The 24,383-nt window shown below is 39.7% G+C and overlaps 1 protein-coding gene across 1 annotated transcript in view; it reads right to left on the reverse strand.

Annotated features, from left to right (window-relative positions):
* LOC308701956 (uncharacterized protein) overlaps positions 1-24,383 on the reverse strand; it is a 52,735-nt gene that overhangs the window by 17,790 nt on the left and 10,562 nt on the right. Inside the window, exon 3 of the mRNA XM_081384453.1 lies at positions 7,838-7,961. The gene's annotated coding sequence lies outside the window, so the exon portion shown is untranslated. The remainder of the gene's footprint in view (positions 1-7,837; positions 7,962-24,383) is intronic.

The raw sequence follows: 24,383 nt of genomic DNA on the forward strand, positions 1-24,383 counted from the left end.
CCTAGGTCCGCCTGTGAAACAGCAACCACGCAGGATGGCTAGAGACAAACAAACTGCAGCAGACCAGCAGGTGCAGCAGAGCCTGGACACTGGTGTGGCCCAACCCAGCAACAGCAGCTGGGCTGCACCAATCATTATGGTCAGAAAGAAGGACGAGACCTTGCGGTTATGTGTCGACTACCGGCCCCTAAACGAGAGAACCATAAAGGATGCTTATCCACTTCCCCGCATCCAGGACACCTTAGACACACTGTCCACTGCCAGGTACTTCAGCACGCTGGATTTAACATCAGGGTACTGGCAGGTGGAGATGACGCCGAGAGCCCGAAAAGCCGCTGCTTTCTGTACACGTAAGGGCCTGTTTGAATGGAACGTGATGCCTTTCGGACTGTGCAACGCGCCGGCCACGTTCCAGAGGCTCATGGATCGTGTCCTGGTGGGGCTGCAGTGGGAGACCTGTTTGGTCTACCTCGATGACATCATTGTCCTGGGGCGGGACGGAACTGAAATGCTGGAGCGGCTGAGTCAAGTGTTCGGCAGACTACGCGCAGCCAACCTGAAACTTAAACCGTCAAAGTGTGTCCTGTTCCGAGAGCAAGTAGCTTACTTGGGGGCACATTGTCTCCGCCAAAGGTGTCGCCACCGACCCCCAAAAGATCCAAAAAGTGTCTGGGTGGCCCGCACCCCAAAACGTATCTGAAGTGCGTCAGTTTATCGGCCTGGCATCGTATTACCGACGCTTCGTTAAAGATTTCGCCTCCGTTGCCAAGCCCCTCCACGAACTGACCAAAAAGTATGCACGTTTTAACTGGACGGACGAATGCCAGGAGGCGTTTGAACAGCTGAAAAGCCGTCTGACGTCAGCACCCGTGCTGGGCTATCCCCTCGACAGTGGCCAGTTGCTCCTTGACACGGATGCCAGTGACTGGGGAATTGGAGCAGTCCTCTCCCAAGTGCAAGAAGGTGAGGAGAGAGTACTCGCTTATGGGAGCAGGAGATTGTCAGCCACTGAGCAAAACTATTGCACCACCAGACGAGAACTTCTGGCAGCTGTCGAATTCACCTCTCATTTCCGGCAGTACCTGCTAGGGAGATCATTCATCATACGGACTGACCACAGCAGCCTGCGCTGGTTGACTCGGATGAGGGAGCCTGAGGGTCAACTCGCTCGCTGGCTGGAAAAACTGGCAGAGTACGACTTCCAGGTGATCCATCGCCCAGGGAGACACCACCAAAATGCAGACGCGCTCTCCAGAAGACCCTGCGGGATGTCCTGCCCATGCACAGTGCCAGAGCCTAGCCTTCATAACCAGTTTCAGCACAAAGGGATCCAGTGCAACATGGCAGAGAGTCCAGCTGCAGAGTATGCTGGGGAAACTCCTGCAGAGCAACCTCCAGTGGGGGTAGTGGTGCCTGAAGGTAGCTATGGAGGCAGCCCTGCAGTCGAGCCTAAGTATTTTCCAGTGGGGGTAGTGAAAGCTGTCGGTGACAATCAAGCTGGCTCTTCATTCCGTCCAGGTGTCTACAGGGTCAGTGAGCCAGCCCAAACCAACCTGTTCGGTGGTTGGACCAGGGAGGAGTTAATCAGTGCCCAAGAAGCTGACCCAGATATAGCACCAGTGAGGAAGTGGATGGACAAAGGGATGGGCAGGCCATCCTGGGTTGACATAGCACCCTACAGCCCTGCCACCAAGGCCTACTGGTCGCAGTGGAAGAGGCTCTACCAGAAAGATGGAGTTTTGTTAAGAAAGTTTTACTGTACGGATGGAAGGGTGTTCTATCCACAGATCCTGCTGCCTCAAAAGTACCGCATCTCAGTGACAGAACAATTGCATGATGGCCCAGTCAGTGGCCATTTTGGAGGAGAAAGGACCCTCGCACATCTCAAGGCCCGGTACTACTGGTACAATATGAGAGATGACGTCACCCTGTGGTGCCGTACTTGCACCAGTTGTGCTGCGAAAGCCCGCCCCAAGAAAACACCTCAAGCCGCCATGGGCACAGTGCGAGTTGGTGCCCCCTTTGAACGGATCGCAGTTGATTTAATGGGACCATTAAATGAAACTGAAAGGCACAACCGCTACATAATAGTAGTTCAGGACTACTTTAGCAAATGGGTGGAGGCCTATCCTGTTCCCAACGAACAAGCAACGACAGTGGCTGAAAAGATTGTTACTGAGTGGGTGTGTAGGTACGGAGCTCCACAGTGCCTACATAGCGACCAAGGTACCAATTTCGAGTCAGCTGTGTTCCAGGAAATGTGTGAGCTGCTGGGAATCGACAAGACACGGACCACGCCGTTTCGCCCACAGTCAGATGGCCAAGTAGAGCGTTTCAATGCCACCCTGCAGAAAATCATAGCCACCACTGCAGAACGATGTCATTGGGACTGGGATGTTATGACACCATATGCAGTCATGGCTTACCGCGCTACCAAACACAGCTCCACGGGCCTGACGCCTAATATGATGTTGTTTGGACGGGAAATTACAGAGCCAGTGGATCTTGTTGCTGGGCTGCCACCTGACCCAGATAACACTACTACCCCTCCATCTTATGTTGTACAGCTCAGGAAACGGCTCGAGCTATCTCACCAGTTGGCCCGAGAGGCGCTGGGAAAATCTGTGGAGCGTGCTAAACGACAGTACGATAAAAACGTTTGCAGAGTCCAACACAAAGTCGGTGATGCAGTATGGCTCTTGGTCAAAGGCACAAAGAGAGTACAGAATAAAGTGCGAAAGTTCCTGCCTTCCTACGAGGGCCCATACTTCGTCGTTGGTGTACTGGACGATTTGGTCTATCGGATTAAAAGGGGCCCGAGGACAAAGATGAAAGTCGTTCATCACGACAAACTTAAAGCTTTCCATTCCAGGACAACACTAGACAATGACTGGGTCTTTCAGGAGGCTGAAACGTGGGCACCAGTGGAGGCACCACCCCTGTTGTCAGACCCCAGCTCTTCAGAAATCAATATAAGCCCCCTTGACCTTTGGGGCGAATCACCAGAGACAGAGGACCCTGTGGTGGGTTCCCTTCCCGGTCTCTTCTCTTTACCACCAACATCGGCAGTTTCACCGAGCAGCAGCCAGCTCCCTTGCCACCCCGCTGAGCCTTCACTAATTGAGGCTGGGACCCAGCATGAGGCCAGGGGACAAGCTGCTCGCCCTGTTTTGAACTCCACCCCTCGGCGTCAACCCCGGAGGGTTCGCAGAGCTCCTGACATGTTTGGTGATTGGATTGGTTATTGAGCACATCTGCCTGAGGTTGGGTGTAGGCGGATCGCTGCCCTCCTCAGAGGAAAAGAGTTCCAGTAAAAAGAAAGACATCAAAACAAAAGAGTTCATGTGTTGTTGAAAACAAAAGAGTTCCAGTATTGTATCATTACATAAGTAACTTGTTTATGTTGAGGTTAGAAATGTGAAGATGGTTTGGGCTTAATATAATTGTTTACTATCAACAGTCGGTAATTTGGATACTAATGGGCTACATAGTTTTGTTATAGCATCCTGGGTATGTTTACTGCTAAGCACTTAGTTTAACAGAATATTTTGCTTCAGTTTTGCACTTGAAGTCATGCACCCCTGGGTAATTTTACGCTAACTTTGGGTTGAGTGGTTAAAGTAATAGTCCCATTTTTCTCAGGGAATATATAAGTGTCATGTTTACATTGCCTAGGACATTTGCTTACATGCGAAGGAGTATGCAATATGCTTTCATGGACATTGCCTCTTCACCTTAACTTTCCACTGGAGAAGGGCCCTACAAGGACTGTGGGAAATACGGGTTATGGTTGGAGGTGTTTGTACAATGACTGTCTAATTAATATTTCCCTGTGTACATTGTAATGATGCTGGAGATATGTTAAAGGTTTAATCATCCTCCAGAGTGGGGGTAGTGTTGCAATCTCTCTCTCTGGCGTCTTGTTGAAAGAAAACGCGAATGTGTGACGTAGTGGGCTATGTGGGTTTCCGTAGTGTAAACAAAAGGATAGCGGGTGAATCAGTCTGAGTTTACAGTGCGAATGTAGTTAGTGGTGCAGTCTATTTTTCGAGTTGAATGCTAGCAAGCAAAAGTGCCTTTATGCTGTGAATGTGTAAGTTACCACTGAGAGAAATAAAGCCCGAGTTCATTGCTGAAATCGACCGACGCATCATTGTTTGTGCTTCGGCTCTGTTAGCCCGGATCACTAGACGCAAGTTACCTGCCACGAGCCAAATTATTATGTTGAGACCAGCTCGCTCCCAACTACGGTTCGGAGCGTGAAAGCTGTAAAGGTAACAGTATTAACTAACCATGAGCAATCCACTTGTTAATGTACCGGTATTTGTTAACGTTAGTTAATAAAAATACAGCTGTTCATTTGTTAGTTCATCTTAGTTCACAGTGCATTGACTAATGTTAACAATATTTTAATAAAGTATTAGTAAATGTTAAATTAACATTAACAGAGATTAATAAATGATGTATATGTGCAGTTCATAATTAGTTCATGTTAACATGTTAACTAACGAACCTTGTTGTAAAGTGTTACCAATTTTGCGATTGAGAGCCCTAACGGCTGGTTCACACCGGACGCGGAAGCAGCGCGAAACGGAAAATCACGCGCGGTCCGGCGCCTGCCTGTTCACACCAGACGCGTATTCTCCGCGGCGGTCGACAAGCGCTTCTGCTCAGTTGTTGTTTATTCAGAGCTATTTTTTACATCATGGGTAAGTAAATAACCTCATAAAATGAATACACCATGTTTCTGTAACCAAGAAGTTTGTACACTTCTTTTATTAATCCGTTGTCGAGACACACACGCAGCCAGAGAGAGAATATGGTAGACAGTAGTAGTGTACATATACCGTTGAAATATACATCCTCTCTTCAAATTTATTATATCTATTTTGTTGTGTTTTTTCTTTGTTTGTTTTCATCTTTCTAGTCTGTTTAGATACACAAATGTGATCGCATTTGTCACTCGCGGTATTTTAATTTTTGAAAATTGCTTATATTTTGACAATTGACCGGATTGTCTCGTGTTTCTTGGTGTGACTTCCTGCCGGAATTGACGCGGATCACTCGCGGCTCGCGCAAAAAATAGACCAGACGCCGAAACTGCCGCTTCACGGCGCGGGCCGGCGTGGTGTGAACGACACCATAGGTTAACATGGGCGCCGAAAGGAAGCAGCCTCCGTTCCGCGCCGCTTATGCGTCGCTTCGGCGTCCGGTGGACTCCCTGATCAGTGGCCTAATGAACTAAAGAACTTCACCTCCTACTTCACATACCTCCTACTTCACCTCCTACTTCACCTCCTACTTCACCTTCTACTTCACCTCCTACTTAACCTACCTTCTACTTCACCTTCTACTTCACATCCTACTTCCCTTTCTACTTGACCCTCTACTTCACATCCTACTTCACATCCTACTTCACATCCTACTTCACATCCTACTTCACCCTCTACTTCACATCCTACTTCACCCTCTACTTCACATCCTACTTCACCAATCTCGGTCCTGGAGGGCCGCTGTCCTGCAGAGTTTAGCTCCAACCAGCTCCAACACACCTGTTTGAAAGTGTCTAGTGTGCCTAGTGAGACCTTAATTAGCTGGTTCAGGTGTGTTTAATTGGGGTTGGAGCTAAACTCTGCAGGACAGCGGCCCTCCAGGACCGAGATTGGTGAACCCTGCTCTACTTCACATCCTACTTCACCCCCTACTTCACATCCTACTTCACATCCTACTTCATATCCTACTTCACCCCCTACTTCACATTAGGGCTGGGCGATATGGACCAAAAGTCATATCCCGATATATTTAGGCTGAATATCGATATACGATATATATCCCGATATTTTTTCTGCAAAGTGAGAGCAAATGTTCAGTCAAAGTCAAAGCCAAACATGACGTCACAAGTAGTTTTATTGAAACCGGCTATTTCAGTGAACAGTTGCAAAATCAAATTAATAAATTATAAACAGGGTTCTTTACCTTAGGGCTGCACCGATTATGACAAAAATCATAATTGCCAATTATTCCCTTGGAATTGTAATTGTGATTTATTAATTATGATTATCAAAGTTTACATTGAATATATATAAACAAATTTTGTGTAAACATGTTATAATTTGCTTATATATAGCCTACATATATATAGGCAAATTATAACACGTTTACACAAATTTGTTAACACACACACACACACACACACACACACACACACAAGTAGCCTACTGTCCCCCTTTACTTAACATAAATAGTAAAAATATGACTAGTAAAGACTAGTAGGCTACTAATAAATAAACAGTAGGGCTATGCTAAAGCTATTAAATAGCAGTCCCAAACTAGTTTTTGTTAATACAATGTGGTATGAGCCACTACAGTCATTTAAAAATATAAAAAATAACACAAAGAAAAATAAAGTAAACGACAGTTACCATGGTGAATACACAATATTAACAATAACTGTTAATGAAACATGGAAACTGCTCAGGTGAATAGAATGAAAATCATACCTGCATTACTTTTATTTCGTGTAATTTACAATGTAACGGCGTTGCATGCTTGTATAGTTTCTTTTGCACTTCATATAGCCTACAGTGAAGCGATACACAGCGCGCGCGCCGCCGCATTTGCGCGTGCAATTGAAGAGTGTGCGCTCCGAGCACAGTATAACGGCTGACAGGACAAGAAAGTCCGTGTTTCTGAGGTGAAAAACTTTATTTCAGCGTACACTTATGTCACTGCCTGTTAGTTCCTATTGTGCTGGGTTTTCTGAAGTAGTCATGATTCGCCTCTCATAACATAACATGCTCTAAACACGCGCGCAGAGTGGAGGGGCGGACTATTTGAAAAATATATCGATATGCGATATGGTCTAATTCCATATCGCATTTCAAAATATATCGATATATTTTTTATATCGATATATCGCCCAGCCCTACTTCACATCCTACTTCACATCCTACTTCATATCCTACTTCACCCCCTACTTCACATCCTACTTCACATCCTACTTCACCCTCTACTTCACATCCTACTTCACCCTCTGTTTCACATCCTACTTCACCTCTTTAAGACTTGAGAACTTAGATAAATGACAGGCAGTCTGTTTGATGAACGACCACTCCCTGAGAGGACAAAGGACCTCTCTGGAAATTAACATCTCAACTCTCTTGTGAAACTCGCAATCCTAATCTACATCTTCTTCCCCTCTTCCCCATCCCTCATGCTGAGATCACCAAAACTCACACAAGAATATATATGGTTTAATATGAATAATTATCATACAGTATTACACATGTTTGATATCATTTGAAATGTCTCTGAATGCAAATCTATTGTTAGCACATGTTTCCATGTGAAAGAGGTTCTGTCTATAAAATGAAATGCAGCAAAGGGCTTGGCGCGATTCAGTACCTCAGATCAGCCCATTATGTTGAAGGATCTCAAAGACTTGAGCATCATGTATTTCCTAATGTCAGGTTCGCATCTCTTCTCTTTAATCCAGAGCATTTGATGGTTTGTATTGATTATCTTTGAACTGATTACGAAATTGGCATGATATATTTACCTGACATAATAAATTGTAACCATTGATTTTATTCTAACGGACTCTGGCATTATTTTCAGTAAAGAGTTAAAAAGAATAGTCAAACATTCGCTCACATTTAATGATGCACATATATCATTAAAACATTTTCATTTATGGAGTCAGATGAAATAACGAGAAAATACATATGAGAAAATTTATTTAATTTAATCAAAATTACAGTAACACGCAGAGAACTTCCCTGATGGTCGGATGCCTACATTGGGCCGATTGAGTGCGGGCTTACACATCCTACTTCACCTTCTACTTCAGGTCCTCCATCAGGTCCTTCAAGTCCTTCTTCAGGCCCACACTATCTGATAGTGCCAATTTCTGCTGCTGCTGGATTTCTGTTGCTTGTAGCTTCAGTCGGGCTCTTCTTCATCTGCAGGAAACACAGAGCAACAGACCAACAGGGCAAGTGTTACCTACTGCTGAAATATATCGGTAGAAATATATAATTATTTTAATTAATAAGTATAATTGTAATTGTATGATGAAAATGCATTTACTGATTACATGTTTATTTAATCTATTATTATTATTACAGCTGAGACCCGTGAAGAAGAGATCACTTACGCTGATTCGACATTCTACAAAAGAAACACACAGAAATTGGTAAGATCATGTCATTGTGTTATTTTCAGTAGTCTTATTTAAATATGTTTAGTGTTTTCCTGTGTAAGTGTGTGTTATATGTTGGAGTAGTTTAGTTATTTAACAAGTTTAGTTCCACACCAGAGCTTGAACAGATAAACTCTTTACTCATGTATTTACACTCACTCTGACAACGCATGCGCTCATTGGGAACCTGGTTACCCTGGAAGACTTGATTTAAAATACAACATTGTGAATAGGTATGCTTCCTAATGTTTAGAAATTAAATTTAAGCTAATTAAACTAATCATTTTGATTACCTGGGATTAAACAGGTAAAAAAAAAAAAAGTAAATAACACTAAAAGTACACAATGGATATGACATTAATCTGGAAGGGTACCAGGGTTTGAAATCTAGCCTAAGATTTAATCATGTTCTTTGATTCTGTCATTGTGCACATTTCCTGAAAAAACTGACTTCATACATCCACTAAAAATGACTGCCTCAGCAGTTTGTCACTGAGGAAAAATGATGAAAAAAAAGTGAAGTGAAACCCCACCCAAACTTTTATCACAGAATGTTGTTAGGGGTTAACAGTTTAGGACCCAAGGACCACATGTTTGAAAGAAGACCCGGAGTCAGAATTATAAAAAATTGAAGAAAAGTTTTACTTAGTTTGCAGTTTCATCAGCAGAAGTCAGCTTCAAGACTCACACAGGAGTTCGTAGGCCGCCCCGCTTACAGTCACAAAGATCACAGCAGTTATACCATTTCCAAGGTCTAAGCTACGTCATTGCTTACAGGTTGAATGATTCTGATTGGCTAAGAAATTGATACAATGCTGTAATTTCACAGTAAAGTACTGGCAGCTGTGGTTCCAGCCATTTACTGCATTTCAATACAGTTTTAAATTGTACTTGCAGCAATGGTTACAGTAATAATTCTACAATACATAAAAAAATACATAATACATAATTAACATTTCTAGTATATGTAGTATATAATGTATACCAACATATCAAACTATTTTTCACAAGATGGAGAAAATAAATAACGAAGAACTAGATTAAGATACATAATTTTCTATTTATTAAAACACAAGCAAAAAAAAAGGCATTTACAAATTGGCTGAAACTGACCCAAACTGAATCTCAGCATAAATACAAACAGTAAGTTAAAAAGGAAAATAGCACTTTCTTTAACAAACACAAATCCTTTAACTCTCTGGTGTTCTTCTGTCACTTTTGACCGCGAAGATAACAAGTGTGACTTCCAGAGGGTTAAAGAATTTGTCCAAAAATGTAATTCTTATGATTCTTTTACCCTGATACAATCCCAGATGTGTACAACTGCCTTTCTTCAGCAGAACACAAACATTTTTAGAAAGAAATTCAAAATCTTTAGATGCATACCATGAAAATGAAAGACAATCATTTGGAAAGTCCAAAAGTAATGCATGAACCTGATCAATTAATATCTTATGTAGCAAAACAATAGGTGTAACCAAACCAATAAAGATGTAACAAAAAAGCTCTTCCTGTCTGCACTAAATTCATTGCGTACCTGTGCAACGCAAGTATGTTGGCATGTTCATGTGTGTAGAAAATGATGCTTTGATTGCAAACAGAAGAATGAACTTCACATGAAAATCTGATATTTCAAACGGTATCAGAGCCCTGGTCAGAAGCACTAGTTTAAAGTAGAGAATGTTTTACTTATACTGATTTTTCTCTTACATTAATCACAATGCTGGAACCCATTTTCTTGCATTGCATGCATCCTACAGAGCTTGAATTTCCTCCAGATTAAATATATGCATTTTTGTTCTGATGAAGAACTGGGTAAATAAAATGAGAGGAACTAGTGAGTCAATTAACCAAAAGAGACCAAAAAAAAAAAAAAAAAAAAAAACCGCCAACACGTTACACCCACTTTGGATAGACTGTCTATTTTCAGTATGTTAAATAGTCTTGTCTGTCGAAACTGGTCAACACACCCAGGTCTGAGAAAAAAAAAGAAAAAAAATGTTAGTGATTATATATAGCACATGGCAAACGATACTTATAAATAACATTGCACACATTTTTAAATTAAACATAAAATTAACTGTTTAGTAGATGAATGCAATTAGAAACTTTTTCTTTTCAGCCAAAAATGAAAATTCTGTCATTACTCACCCACATGTCGGTCCAAACCCGTAAGACCTTTGTTCATCTTTGTAACACAAATTAAGATATTTTTTATTAAATGAAATTAACAGCTATTTAATTAACACTTTGAAGGCCCAGAATGGTAGGTAAGACATTGTTAAAATAGTCCATGTGACTACAGTCGTTCAACCTTAATTTTATGAAGCGACGAGAATACTTTTTGTGCTCAACAAAAACAAAATAACGACTTAATTCAACAATTTCTTCTCTTTTGTATCAGTCTCCAACCCACGTTCACGAGAGCACCACGGCACATGCATGACCTTGTAGTCACACGGACTATTTTAACGATGTCTTTCTTACATTTCTGGGCCTTCAAAGTGTTAATTAAATAGCTGACAATGGAGCCCCCGCCCTGAGCCATCGGATTTCATCAAAAATATCATAATTTGTGTTCCGAAGATGAACGTAGGTTGTACGGGTTTGGAATGACATGAGGTTGAGTAATTAATGACAGAATTTTAATTTTTGAGTGAACTATCCCTTTAGGTAAATAAATGAGGGTGTAGGTTTGTTACCGTAGAGAAAACAACAAAATATAATCCTAACAGAAATGGGGGCCAAGACATGACAGTTTAGCTTGTGTGTAAAAGGAATTGATTTTCCAGTTAGCCAGAGGGAAGTGAATAATTAAGTGATAGAGTGCGTGTCTGTAAACTATGGGTGTATTCTGTATGCTACTGGAAACATGCATGTGAATTTGCATGTGCCTCACAAATGGTACTGCATGTGTGTGCACAAATTTTGTACAGGACTCTGATCATACAAAATCAGAAATACATCCTACAAAAGAAAACCAAACCACTTGCAATATTACCTCTTTATAATATTGTTCCAGGCAGGTCCAAGTAGTTCCAGATTTCTTGAGGATTTGACCGCATTACAGTTCCATATCACGCCGCCAAACGATTTCAGTTATCTCACATGTCCTTAGGGCCTAGAACAGCAAAATAACCAAAACCCACAAAAAATGTATCAAGCAAATAAATATAACAACAGGATAAAAATGACAAACCTTTTTCATGTTTTATTATCTATGGAACGCATACTCTCTTTCTCCCATACAAACACACAAAGATATTGTGCAAGCACATACTCACACATAGACCATAAACGGTAAATTTATTAATAAAATATTTTTAAAATTAAAAAGCGTACAATTTCTCAGTTGCATAGTAATGTCGCTGTTCTTGAATCACTTCTCTGTTAGCTCTAATGATGTTTTGAATTAGCAACTGAGGCTTGGTATCTGATAATAAGAAATGCCTTGAGGTGTGGTCACCGAGGAGGAATAACTGATGACGAGTAGGGCTGAAACGATTAGTCGACATTGTCGACAAAATATTGTCGACAAAATATCTTGTTGTCGAGTAGTCGTTTGATCCCACGTGACCTATTGTAAGGGCCTGCAATATCGCGATTTGACTGCTACGGCACTGTAGCGCTAGAGTGTAATGCAGCCGTTACAAATGTTATTGCGGTAGAAGAAAACACAGCGCGAATTATGACGGAGTGCAAACCAATCCGAACTAGTAAGGTGTGTGAAAGTTTCACAAAACTTCAAACCAAGAATACTGTCATGTGCAATACATGCAAGGTGGAACTTGCTTTTCACAGGAGCACAACATGCATGTAAAAGCACAAGACGAGCCGGTGAGAGGCGAATGTTCTCCAGCTGGAGCTAAATAACTAGCAGTAAATCTCCGTATTAGAGAATGCAATACTACTAATAATAGCAATAATATGAACAATAATAATATAATTACAGTAATGTGATGATTTATTTTTGCATAGAATAAAGCTTGATTGAGCTTAGGAGTCAGGGCTGTATTTTTAATTGTTGTAACACTATTAAGGCTATGTTCACACTTAGCGTCTTTTTTGACAAGAAAAAGTTGACAACAGCGTTTTTTTAGCAAAAAAAAAAACGCTGGCAGCGTTCGGTTACAAATAGCAGCCGAGCGCGTCTTTTGTTGCTATAACAACAGCTGCAACAGTAGCCTAGTGCTGTGTGATGCAAAAAATGTCGAGAAAGAGAAAGTTGGCTCTTGCGTTGGCTTTTGAAGTTACCGGGGAGGAGAATGTCGGTTCACAAAGACGTTTGTGGGTGCACGACATTATACGGGGAAGGAAACTGTATGGTGCTTAGTTTATCTACCGGCACCGTCTCCATTTTTTCTTGTTGTTCTTGTTGTTATGGAAACGACAGGTCTCGCTACTCGCTTGTCATTGGTCAGCTGTCAAAAAGGCGCTTGACGTAGGGCGTTCTTTTCAGAAAAGTTGAACTTTTTTCAACTTAAAAAGACGCTCTGAGCTGCAGAAAAAGACGCCTGCGGTGGCGTCTAAAAAAGCGCTCAGGACTTTTTTGAAAAAACGGTTTACTCCATAGGGTTATAATGTAGAACAGACGCTGGCAGTTTAAAAAAAAGACGCTAAGTGTGAACATAGCCTAAGCCGTGTGTCCACCAAAGCGTTTTTACTCGCGGCTGGCGTGTTTTTTCAATGGGAGCGCCGCGTTTTTAAAACGCCATGAGCGTAACGAGGCGCTGAGCGTCTTTTTCACGCTGAAGCGCTGAGCGTTCGGCGTTTTTTACTGGTCGCCGAGAGTTGAAGAATGTTCAACTTTTGGTAAAACGCAGCGCTCATCACTGTCACTTTTTACCCAACCGTCCAATCACAGTGGAGGAGGGGCGGGACTAATACCACACCGACCAACCGCGTCCGCCACATGATTCTGCTTGCACAACGTCAACAGAGGACAACAACAAGCATAATAACGGAACAAAATCAAGAGCCAGAGAAAATACATTACATTGTATTGACATTTTAATATAGAATCAACACAGAAACAAAATATGTGTGAAATGAGATACTAGTAGGCTAAGACTTTCGCGGATATTCCGTATCATAACAAGCAAAGTGTCTCGGTCTCAACCGTCTCAACTGAAAAAACGCTGCGCTGCCAAAACGCTCTCAAGCGCCCACAGCTGAGCGTTTTTAGCAGAGCGTCTAGCGTTTTCAGCTGGCTAAAAACGCTTTGGTGGACACACGGCCTTAGGGGCCGATCACACCTGACGCGTTTTTCAGGTTCGAAAACGCGAGGTGCACAGCACTTTACATTACACAGAACGAGCAGTGCGCTGTATTGTATATATGTGTTCTATATTCATGAAGACTTACAAAAGGAGATGTTATGAAGAATATCATGTCAGTTACTTTTTCAAACTGTAAATTAAAAGGTGAATGAGAATGTCTCTGTTAGCTCAATTGTCATGTCAATTTTATAATGTCAACTTAACTCAGGTCAACTTATAATAATTGTTTGCAGATTAAGTTTTTCTGTATTGCAGCTGATTCATTTTTGTTTATTTTTTTCTATTGAAAGCAAACCGAATATTTAAACAATGCTTAGAGAGCATTTGTGTGTGATTTGGAGTTGGACAGAAATCTGAAAACTTAAAGAGAATGACCTGTTTAGTTGGCTCAAAGTTCACTAAAACAACCATTTCAAAAGCTGAAGTGGTTTTCTTTTTTTATATTATAGTTAGAATATGTATAACTCAGCGTTTTAACTAATTGAAAAAGCTGAATAATCGTTCCAAACTTACTGATTAGTCGATTAATCGTTCTAATAATCGTTAGATTAATCGATTATCAAAATAATCGTTTGTTGCAGCCCTAATGACGAGCCGTTGAAGTCGTGGCTGCCTGCATTACAACCTCGGATGTGCATTATTTTTCAAATAATTCAGCAGCCCTTCAATTATTCCCAAACCTAGAGTTATAATCTGATGGAGAACACTGACTAGTGAAATGCCTCACCCAAGAACCATCTATCTGGCTGCAAACACGCAATTCGCGCCAAGTAACTTAACGTTGGTACAGTCGAAAAAGGCAAAGTTGAGTGCAACATAGTAAAATAACAACAAAGAAATAAACTTACCTTGAACAATTGTCTGCCGTCTTTAGTAGACGCAGGCGGTAAGAGTTTTGTAAGAGTTTTGAAGAGATGCCGTTGACCACTTTCTGCTGCAGACGAGACGAGAGAGCTCGAGCCTCATGTCGTGTTGAAGAAGCCCCGCCCCCATGTGCTGCTTTTTTTACAGCGCACGAACGTTTTTCACAGAAACAAACCGGTTTACTGTTAAAGGGATAGTTCACTTTGAAATTAATTTTTGATATGTTTTAGCTTACCTCAAGGGCATCCAAGATGTAGGTGTCTTTGTTTCTGCAGTAGTTTCAATTTTGATATTTTTAGGTCAAACCGTTCTTGTCTGTCAGTCATATAATGCAGGTCGATGGTCACGGTCTCAAAACACAAGCACAGAGTCCAAATTAAAACAATTCCCCATCGTCCAAATGAAACAATTCCCCATCATAAGTACACATTGATGGCCTAAGACACGAAACGAGCGGTTTGTGTGAGAAAACAAACAGTATTTATATCGTTGTTATCTCTTGAAAACAGCACACGTCCAAATGATCTGACGGCGCGGGCGGGTATAGATATATACATAGATGTCGCCTTGGCTACGGTTTCGTTCCAATGAACTGCAGTAGCCAAGGCGACATCTATGTATACCCGCCCGCGCCGTCAGATCATTTGGACATGTGCTGTTTTCAAGAGATAACAACGATATAAATACTGTTCGTTTTCTCGCACAAACCGCTCGTTTCGAATTGTTTTAATTTGGACTCTGTGCTTGTGTTTTGAGACAGTGACCATCGACCTGCATTATATGACTGACAGACAAGAACGGTTTGACCTAAAAATATCAAAATTGAAACTACTGCGGAAACAAAGACACCTACATCTTGGATCCCCTTGAGGTAAGCTAAAACATATCAAAAATTTATTTCAAAGTGAACTATCCCTTTAAATGCTGTAAATTTACACAATTTAGCTGTTTATTGAAATAACAATATTTTACTGTTGGAAATTGGCTGTATTTTTACAGCAATTTTTAACAGTGTAGGCTACTCATTCACTCATAACTTTTTTCAGTCACAAAGTTTTTTCCTGAAAAGGAGATAACTGGATAAAACCAAAGGACAAGCGCTCTCAATGACAATTGTTTCTACCCGTGTTTGGCGTTTAATGTGCTCTAATTACAAGCGCACCTTCATCACGAGTTGAGTTCGGCTTTTCCCGACGATGCTCTTCGTGGCTTTCCGTAACACCTTCTATGACAATCAGTTCAGCATACAAATTGTCTCTTTTCTTATTCAGTCGTCCCCAATAATGTTTAAACTAATATAAATAAATGTGTTTAACTTCACAGTATTCAATTCAATTCAGTAAATAACTGAAACAATCACAACAAACTGGCCAATCACAGAAAAGGCCTTAAAATGTATCATTCATATGTGACCCTGAACCACAAAACCAGTCACATGGGTAATTTTTTTTTAAATTGAGACGCATTTACATCACATGAAAGCTGAATAAGCTTTCCATTGATGTATGGTTTGTTAGGATATGACAATATTTGGCCGAGATACAACTATTTTTAATAAAAAAATTCTCAGGGTGCAAAACAAAATTGAAACATTGAGAAAATTATCCTTTAAAGTTGTCCATTTATGTTCGCGATTGTGCTGCATTCACTCACAAAAATAAATGTTTTATTTACAGTAGGAAAATTTACAATATATCTTCATGGAACATGATATTTAGCCTACTTAATATACTTATGATTTTTGGCCTAAAAAAAATTGATCATTTTGACCCATACAATGTATTGTTGGCTATTGCCACAAATATACCCGTGCGACATGTGACTGGTTTTGTGATCCAGGGTCACATATACAGTATGAACTAATGGTAATTTTTTTTATTTGTTTAACACAATTCAGAATCTACTAAATACACACTACTTCATTATAGAGAAAAACAACATATTAATACAAATATATAATCAAAAGCTGACCATTTTTTATTAAACTTTGTGAGCGTATAAACCAGCGATAAAAAGTAATTCTTGAAAAAATCTGCACATAGTTTTATAAAAATCTAAACATGTTAATATAAACAAATTACTAGTATAAATAGTTTACTTAAATTAATGTATAGTAATATAAATATATATAAATAGTACTCTTAAAAAATGTATATTCCTACATTTAATAATTTATATGTATATAAGAATGTAAAGAATTATTTTTAGAATAATTAAGAATTATAATAATTATTATTATATTATGTACATATACAACAACAAAATAGGCTTTTGATAATCTTTCAGTGCGCAAAACCATAATAATATGAATGGAACGCATCAAAACAGAGCTGCACAAAGCATGTATGCGCATCACGGGTGCAGAATGATTATGGCAAGCAGTGTTAACATTTGATCCTTAAAACTGACTACCGTATTTTCCGGACTACAAGTCGCTACGGAGTATAAGTTGCATCAGTCAAAAAATGTGTCATGAAGAGAAAAAAAACATAAGTCGCAGTGGACTATAAGTCGCATTTATTTAGAAATTTATTTCACAAAATCCAAGAACAGACATTTAATCTGGAAAGGCAAGTTATTCAACTGCACAGTAGCACACAGAACAACAGGCTGAGTAGGTATCCGGTATGTTAACACAACACATTAACAGTTATTCAGCTACACAATAGCATAAAGAACATATACCTGGGAGGCTGAATAGGCTAAATTAACATAAGCCAGCGAGTCCAACAAGCAAGCTACCAGTAAACAAGTTCACCAAGCTCCCGCGATCTCATTCCACGTCACTGAATCCATTGAATTTTCTTCATCCGTGGTGTCGCTTCTGAACAACTCCGCCATAGAGCGCCCTCTCACGGCTGTAGACGGTAATGTTTTCATCTCAGTCTGAATTAATTTTGATATTGAGAATGAGGAGATGTCGTCACGACACAGCGCCCCGCCCCCAGAGACCGCGTCTCCTCCCCTTTCCGCCATTTTGGGAGGATACCCGCGGCAGCACCGTTCATTGTTTGTATTGGTAGTAGAGTTGTCGCACTATTTTAGAATATCTGGAAAACACTCCTGTGTAAAAAAACTGCTCCATTGTCTCACACGATTGTTGTGGAAACCATAGGAACCATTTGTTACAGTTTTTTCGTTATTGCTGATGCCAAAAACCAAGTAATTAGCTATTTCCATATAAGTGCAAGGTGGTAAAGAGTCTAGGTCTCTGTTCCATTCAGCTGCAGGCAGCTCGTATGAGTCGACATTTTTAATATCTGCCAGCTTCTCTAAATACCTCTGTTTGACATTGGTAGTAAGTTTCTCCCTGTAAGGACCCTTTTTTTTTTGCCACATTCTTTTCCATTTCTTCTTAATTTTCTCGTAATTTCTATCCGTATATCCGTTACAATTTGTATCCGTCTCTGTATTGCTCTTACACTGTTGCCCCTAGCAACTGATAGCATATCCTCCCAAAATGGTGGGCGGGCTCAATTCGTCACGTGACAGTAAGCTACCATGACGCATGTCCTCATTCTCAAAACAAGTCGCATCTGACTATAAGTCGCAGGACCAGCCAAACTATGAAAAAAAGTGCGACTTATAGTCCGGAAAATACGGTACTATCTATTTTCATGACACTAGTACTTATTTTTTAGATGCTAGTATCTATTCCATTAAGTACTAGTGTTTATTCTTTAGCTACTAGTGTTTATTCTTTAGCTACTGGTGCTTATTCTTTAGGTACTAGTTCTTATTTATTAGATACTAGTACTTATTCATTAGTTACTAGTACTTATTCATTAGTTACTAGTATTTATTAATAGATAGTACTTATTAATTAGATTCTAGTACTTATTCATTAGATACTAGTACTTATTTCGATAGTGGCTAGTAACTTCTTTTGTTACTAGTAACAAATTTAAAGGGTAACTAAACCTTAAACCAACCTTTTTTAGTTAATGATCTGTAAGAATGGGTTCTTATTAATGCTGTTCATTGATTCAAGTAACTTTTTGACATTTGGGTATAAAGTCTTTTAATTCTATGGTGTAACAGCACTGCTGGACTGCATAGCTTTCCAGCAGACTTGGAAATTAGGCGCCAGTGTTTGCATGCACTTGGCGTGGAAGACCGTGAGTGTGCAACCTGCATTTTACGTGGGATTGCTTCTCCAACGCAATAGAGGTGGACATGGGCTTCTCCACACAGCTCGCGCTGAGAAGCGACTCAGTGCCAAATACCCCTCCTGCATGGACTCCACCACTGCAGCGGCCTCTTGATGTGAGTGATCATATATATTTTAATCACAATTTATGGTTAGGCTAAAGTTAATCCTCTGGGGTCGACAAACGCGCCTGCACATTTTGCTGGATTTTTTCACATAGCGGCAAAATATGAATATGCCTTCAGAGAACGCACACTATTGACATCAACTCGATAAAACTCATCAGATACATGCAGCTTCTTTACGCCGTCTTACGACCCTGTGAGTCACTCTCCATTTTAGAGAGTCTGACAGCAGGTCTCAGGTGCAGGTACTAGTATCAAATGAATAAGTAGTATCTATTTAATAGGTATATTAGTATCTAATTAATAAGCAATAGTATCTAATAATAAGTACTAGTAATGAATAAGTGCCAGTACCAATTTAACAGGCACTAGAGTCTAGTGAATAAGTACTTTTTAATAGGTACTAGTATCTAATAAATAAGCACTAGTACCTAAATAATAAGCACTAGCAGCTAATGAATAAGTACTAGTACTTAATGGAATAGATACTAGTATCTAAAAAATAAGAACTAGTAGCATGGAAATAGATAGTAGTCGGTTTTAAGGATTAAATGTTTAAAAGGCTTGCCATAGAATGATGTGCTTAAAGCAACATGGAGTCACAGTGCGAAGCGCTGCGCAAGTTTGCATTTAAAAGTTCACGGCACAAAGCGAAGAAATCAAGAAATGTTGAGTGCACAAATCCTAGTGTATATCTGTCCAACTGTCTATTGATCATTTGGTTATTCAGTTTTTGTAAGAATTGATAAATTAGGAAATTCCAGACAGTCTGTTTCGGGGGGTGACCAGACCCTGAGAGGACAAAAGGACCTCTCTGGAGATTACCTTTTGAACTAGCTCTCGTGCACCATCGAGACGAAAGTCTCACCTCCGAGTCATCCTAATCTACATCTCTTTCCCTCTCCCCTCACCCCCTCTCTCTCAGGCTCAGATGATCACCTGGTTTCTCCCAAGAAAATGTATAGTTTAATGTGAATGATTATCACAGAGTATTTTCATGTTTGGTATCATTTAAAATGTCACAGTGCGACTGGTACAAATGTCCTATTTCCAAATAAGTGAAACAAAAGGTAATAAGGTTTTTGAAGGTTTATGGATAACTAGCATACAAGGAGGGGTTGGCCTCTAGACAAATGGTCTCCCTACACCCAGAGGTGCTACCTCTGAATGCAAATTTCTTTTGTTAGCACGTTTCCAAGAGGTCTGGCTATTTAATGAGATTCAGCAGGGAGATCGGGGCCTTTTCTGTACTTCAGATTGGCCCGTGAGGCTGAGAGAGATCTCTCTCTATTCCAGAGCATTTGATGTTTTGTATCGATTATCTTTGAATTGATTATGAAATTGGCATGATACATTTACCTGACATAATAAATTGTTACATTTGATTATTCTAACTGATCTTGACATTGTTCATTTAATGGTTAAAAGGAATAGTTAAACATTCGCTCACTTTTAGTGAGGCACAGATATTATTAAAACCTTTCATTTATGGAGTCAGATGAATTAACGAGTAAATACATACGATTAATGTATTACAAATTTAACCAACCAATACTTTGCATGAGTGGGGACAGAACACGTGATAACCTTCCCCGTGTATTGGCGAACCGGCAATTGGACCAATATAATTCCAGTTATTGTGTGTTTGATGCCAATTCATAGCCCTTGTGCTGTGTGTGACTGTGTTGTAACTGGACGACACGCCCTGAATGCTGAACGGAGAATGATTGACAGGCACAGGGGAGGGAAGACGAGTTTCCTTGAACTTTTTTAGAACTTGATTAGCTTGTTTAGGTGTGATTGATTAGGGCTGAAAAACCAAACATTGCAGGAATGGTCCTCAAGGACAGAGTTGAGAACCCCTGGTATAAAACTTTTTACTAGCCGAGAAGTAATTACTTCTTCAAAAGAAATAGGTCCCTACCTACTCAAGAGTAGCCTATGCGATTTCGGACGCAGCCTACAGGCAGGCTTTATGTTCACAGACACTGCTGAGCGCGAATTTTAGCAGCGCGACTCAACGCTTCAGTTTACGGTCAAGTACGAGATAAGATGCAAGTAGCTAAACTAAACATTTCATATTCCATTTTGAACTGAAAATAGGCCTATATAACGTGACTCATGTAATGTAGCCTAATAATGATTAGTTTACTGTTATTGTGAGGGGACAAGAAACAGTAACACAGCTGTTTTCATCATATTATGCACAGTATTAATAATGAATGTGTACATATTAAGAATTAATATATACAATATGTAGCCTTCAGTAAATACATTTTTTTTAAAAAAGCTCAGCTTTAGGAGGGGAAGAGACAGGGTAGGATAAAGAGACAGAGAAAAAGAAAGGGTGATGGAGATGAGGAGAGAGCAGATATTGACAAATAATCTACTGCCCACTGATATGGATTTAAAGCTATTTCTTATCCTTTTTTTTGGCCTTCAAACGTCTTGAAATGCAAATCAGAGAAATCTTAATTTTTTCCTAAAGTGTTACCTTTTTTAAATCATACACTCATTGAAAATATGAGTGTCCAATTGGACCTAAAATGAAAATCCTAGAAATCGCCCGCTAACTGGTTGTCATCAAAGAAGGCAGGTCAGGGAGAGGGAAAAGCTGCTTGATTTGTGTGTTACCAGTAGTGTCTGTGACAGGGGATTTTGAGGTTGAGGGGCAGGGGCTTGTACAGTCTCACTGAATTAGAACCTAAATGCAGTTGGTGTATCATTTGGCACATTGCTTAATCAAAATGATCAAATAAAACATGTCTTAGAAAAAGGGCACTCATCTACTCAATGGGCTAAAAAGGCACACACTTGAGCTGAACACTGTCAAGCAAGAGTCAAGTCTAAACCAATAAAGCTTGGTGTATGTATTTTATTCTTGACTATTTCACACAAACCAGAAAAAAAATTAACTATATATTCTCAGTATTATGAATTAATTGTTATTATTTGGTAGCATTTTGTATTATAACTGATTTTACTTATTGCATTATTAGTAACCGAAAACCGATTATGCAAATTACCACACTGAATTGTTTTTTGTGGGCACAGTGCCCCAATGCCTGAATCTGCCACTGAGTAACCCATTACCATAAACAAAGACTAATCCATATCCTTTAACAAAGGCAATTACTATTAAAAACACTTTCTGCATTTCACCTCTAGCTCTTTTCTTAATGACCTAGTCTATTTTATTTACTAAATCTGGCATTGCAAACTATATTGACAATTTGTCTCTTTGTGTGTGTTTTCTTTCAGAGGGTTAAACAGGAGGATGAGGTGATATATGCAGGTGTCGTCACCAGACGTTAATTAAACACTCTGTGAGGCTTTTTCCTCATTATTGATGTTATTATCAATAGGGTTTTCATGCACACTAGAAAGCCGGTATTGCAACCAAGCTGTTTAAGATTCGAAGCGTTGCTCATGCTTACATGCACTGCATTAGTAGCAGAATATGACCATGCAAAAGCATTAGCTGCGTTCTTACTGTTTTCTGAAGAGTGCATGTGTGTGAGAGATAACTAAAGTAACACAAAGGTTTGGTTAAAGCTGATTACTGATATCAGCCACTGTGTACACAGGTTAAGAGCATGACACTTACACCGCATTTCTGAATGTTGCAATAAACCAATTTCTTAAGTGCATGTAAACTCTGAACATTAATTTGACTTTTTCTAAAAAATGTTTTAGTTTTGGTTTATTTTTTACATTTTCTGATTATTCAGTAATAGTAAAGATTAAAGGGTTAGTTCTCCCAAAAATGAAAATTCTGTCAGTAATTACTCACCCTCATGTTGTTCCAACCCTGTAAGACCTTCGTTCATCTTCGGAACATAAATTAAGATATTTTTGATGAAATCTGAGAGCTGGATCACTCCTCCATAGGCTGCTAGGTGGCCCAAACTTGCTGGCCCAGAAAAGTTATTAAAGAGGTCGTTAATATAGTCCAAGTGACTACAGTGGTTCAATCTTAAGTATATCAAGCGACGAGAATACTTTTTGTGCGCAAAAACAAACAAAAATAACGACTTTATTCCACTATTCATTTCCTTCTCTCTGGACCTCTAGTTGGTTCGCGTAGTGTTTTTGCGCTGCGCGTCTGTGTTGCACGTCACCACGTAGGCTCACTATTGGCCGACGCTGGTCATGTGTGTGATGCGTGATGACGTATAACACAGACGCGCAGCGCAAAAACACTACGAGGCCCAGAGAGAAGGAAATGAATAGTGGAATAAAGTCGTTATTTTTGTTTGTTTTTGCGCACAAAAAGTATTCTCGTCGCTTGATATACTTAAGATTGAACCACTGTAGTCACTTGGACTATATTAACGACCTCTTTAATAACTTTTCTGAGCCAGCAAGTTTCGGTCACCTAGCAGCCTATGGAGGAGTGAACAGCTCTCAGATTTCATCAAAAATATCTTAATTTGTGTTCCGAAGATGAACGAAGGTCTCACGCGGTTGGAACAACATGAAGGTGAGTAATTACTGACAGAATTTTCATTTTTGGGTGAACTATCCCTTTAAAAGCACAAAGAAAGAATCACATAGAGATAGTTAAGCATCATGGGACATTAACTGGATTTTATTCAACAGTTTCTAGCTTTGAACATTTACTTTAGGGTTTGTGAGTTTATATTTTCCTCTGAGCTCTTAAAACCCTTGTGTGGATTCTCATCAATCCCGAAATTTATCATACATGAACTGAATTTAACACAAAATTTGGGGGAGAGTGCAAAGTTAGATAACCTAATAACCTAAACATGACAACATGCCCTACTGGGACTGATGTTTAATCTCACATGGGACAGCTCAGATATTTGTTCACAAGTATATTTATTTTCAACAGGGTCTTTTTCAGTTTTACTCTGTGTGTGGTCAGGAAATCCCAGCTGACTTTAAACAGCCATTTTATGTCCTAACAGCACATTATCAATACATTCAGACCAAAAGTCAATGATTGATATACATGAAACTGCAGAATGATAGTACACATTTAATTTTGGTTTAAATATTAGCAGCAAACAGATGTTTTTAGTGTATTTTACAGTATTGCCTTCAACAGACTCAAATCACAGAAGGCCTCAGTTTTAGATATGGAAAGAAATGTGGTTTCATCTGTTGAGAGCATGAGCAAGAGAATGTGTCTCTACTGGACGTTTGTGGTTAATGTGCACCAGTGTTTGCATGTCTTGGGTGTGAATAGTGTGAGTGTGTGTTCTTGTGAATCTTGTGGGGTTGAAGAACTTACATAATTTTACTTTCTCTTTATGCAAAACATAGCGTTTACTGCAAAATAAAGTACAGAATGGAAAATGTTTATTCTAAATATATTCTCTGTGAGATCTTACTGTGTGAATATGAAATATAAATATAATTTACTATGTGTATGCATTCAGCAGCATTTGCATCTCTCTATATATCCATGACCCCATATACTCCTGCTGTGATCCTACAGATCAGAAGTGTTAGTTTCAGCAAGTTATTTGCACCTCAAGCAACACTTCATTATTTCTGAGAAGTTTCCACTGTTCTTGTTACCACACCTGTGTTCACACATCTTATGTTGATCTTTTAATGTCAAAGAAACAATCAATGCAAAAAAAAAGCATTGTGATTGAGTCATTGTTTTAAACAGTGATGCTTTTCCAGTAGCAAACTTTTTTCTGAACCACTAGCAGTGTAGCATGACAGACGGCAACCGCCTGAATCATAATGTCATGTGACTCACTGATAGATCTATATTAAAACTTCCTTCA

This window comes from Scardinius erythrophthalmus, assembly GCF_964197995.2.
Source record: "Scardinius erythrophthalmus genome assembly, chromosome: 14".
Lineage (NCBI taxonomy): Eukaryota > Metazoa > Chordata > Actinopteri > Cypriniformes > Leuciscidae > Scardinius > Scardinius erythrophthalmus.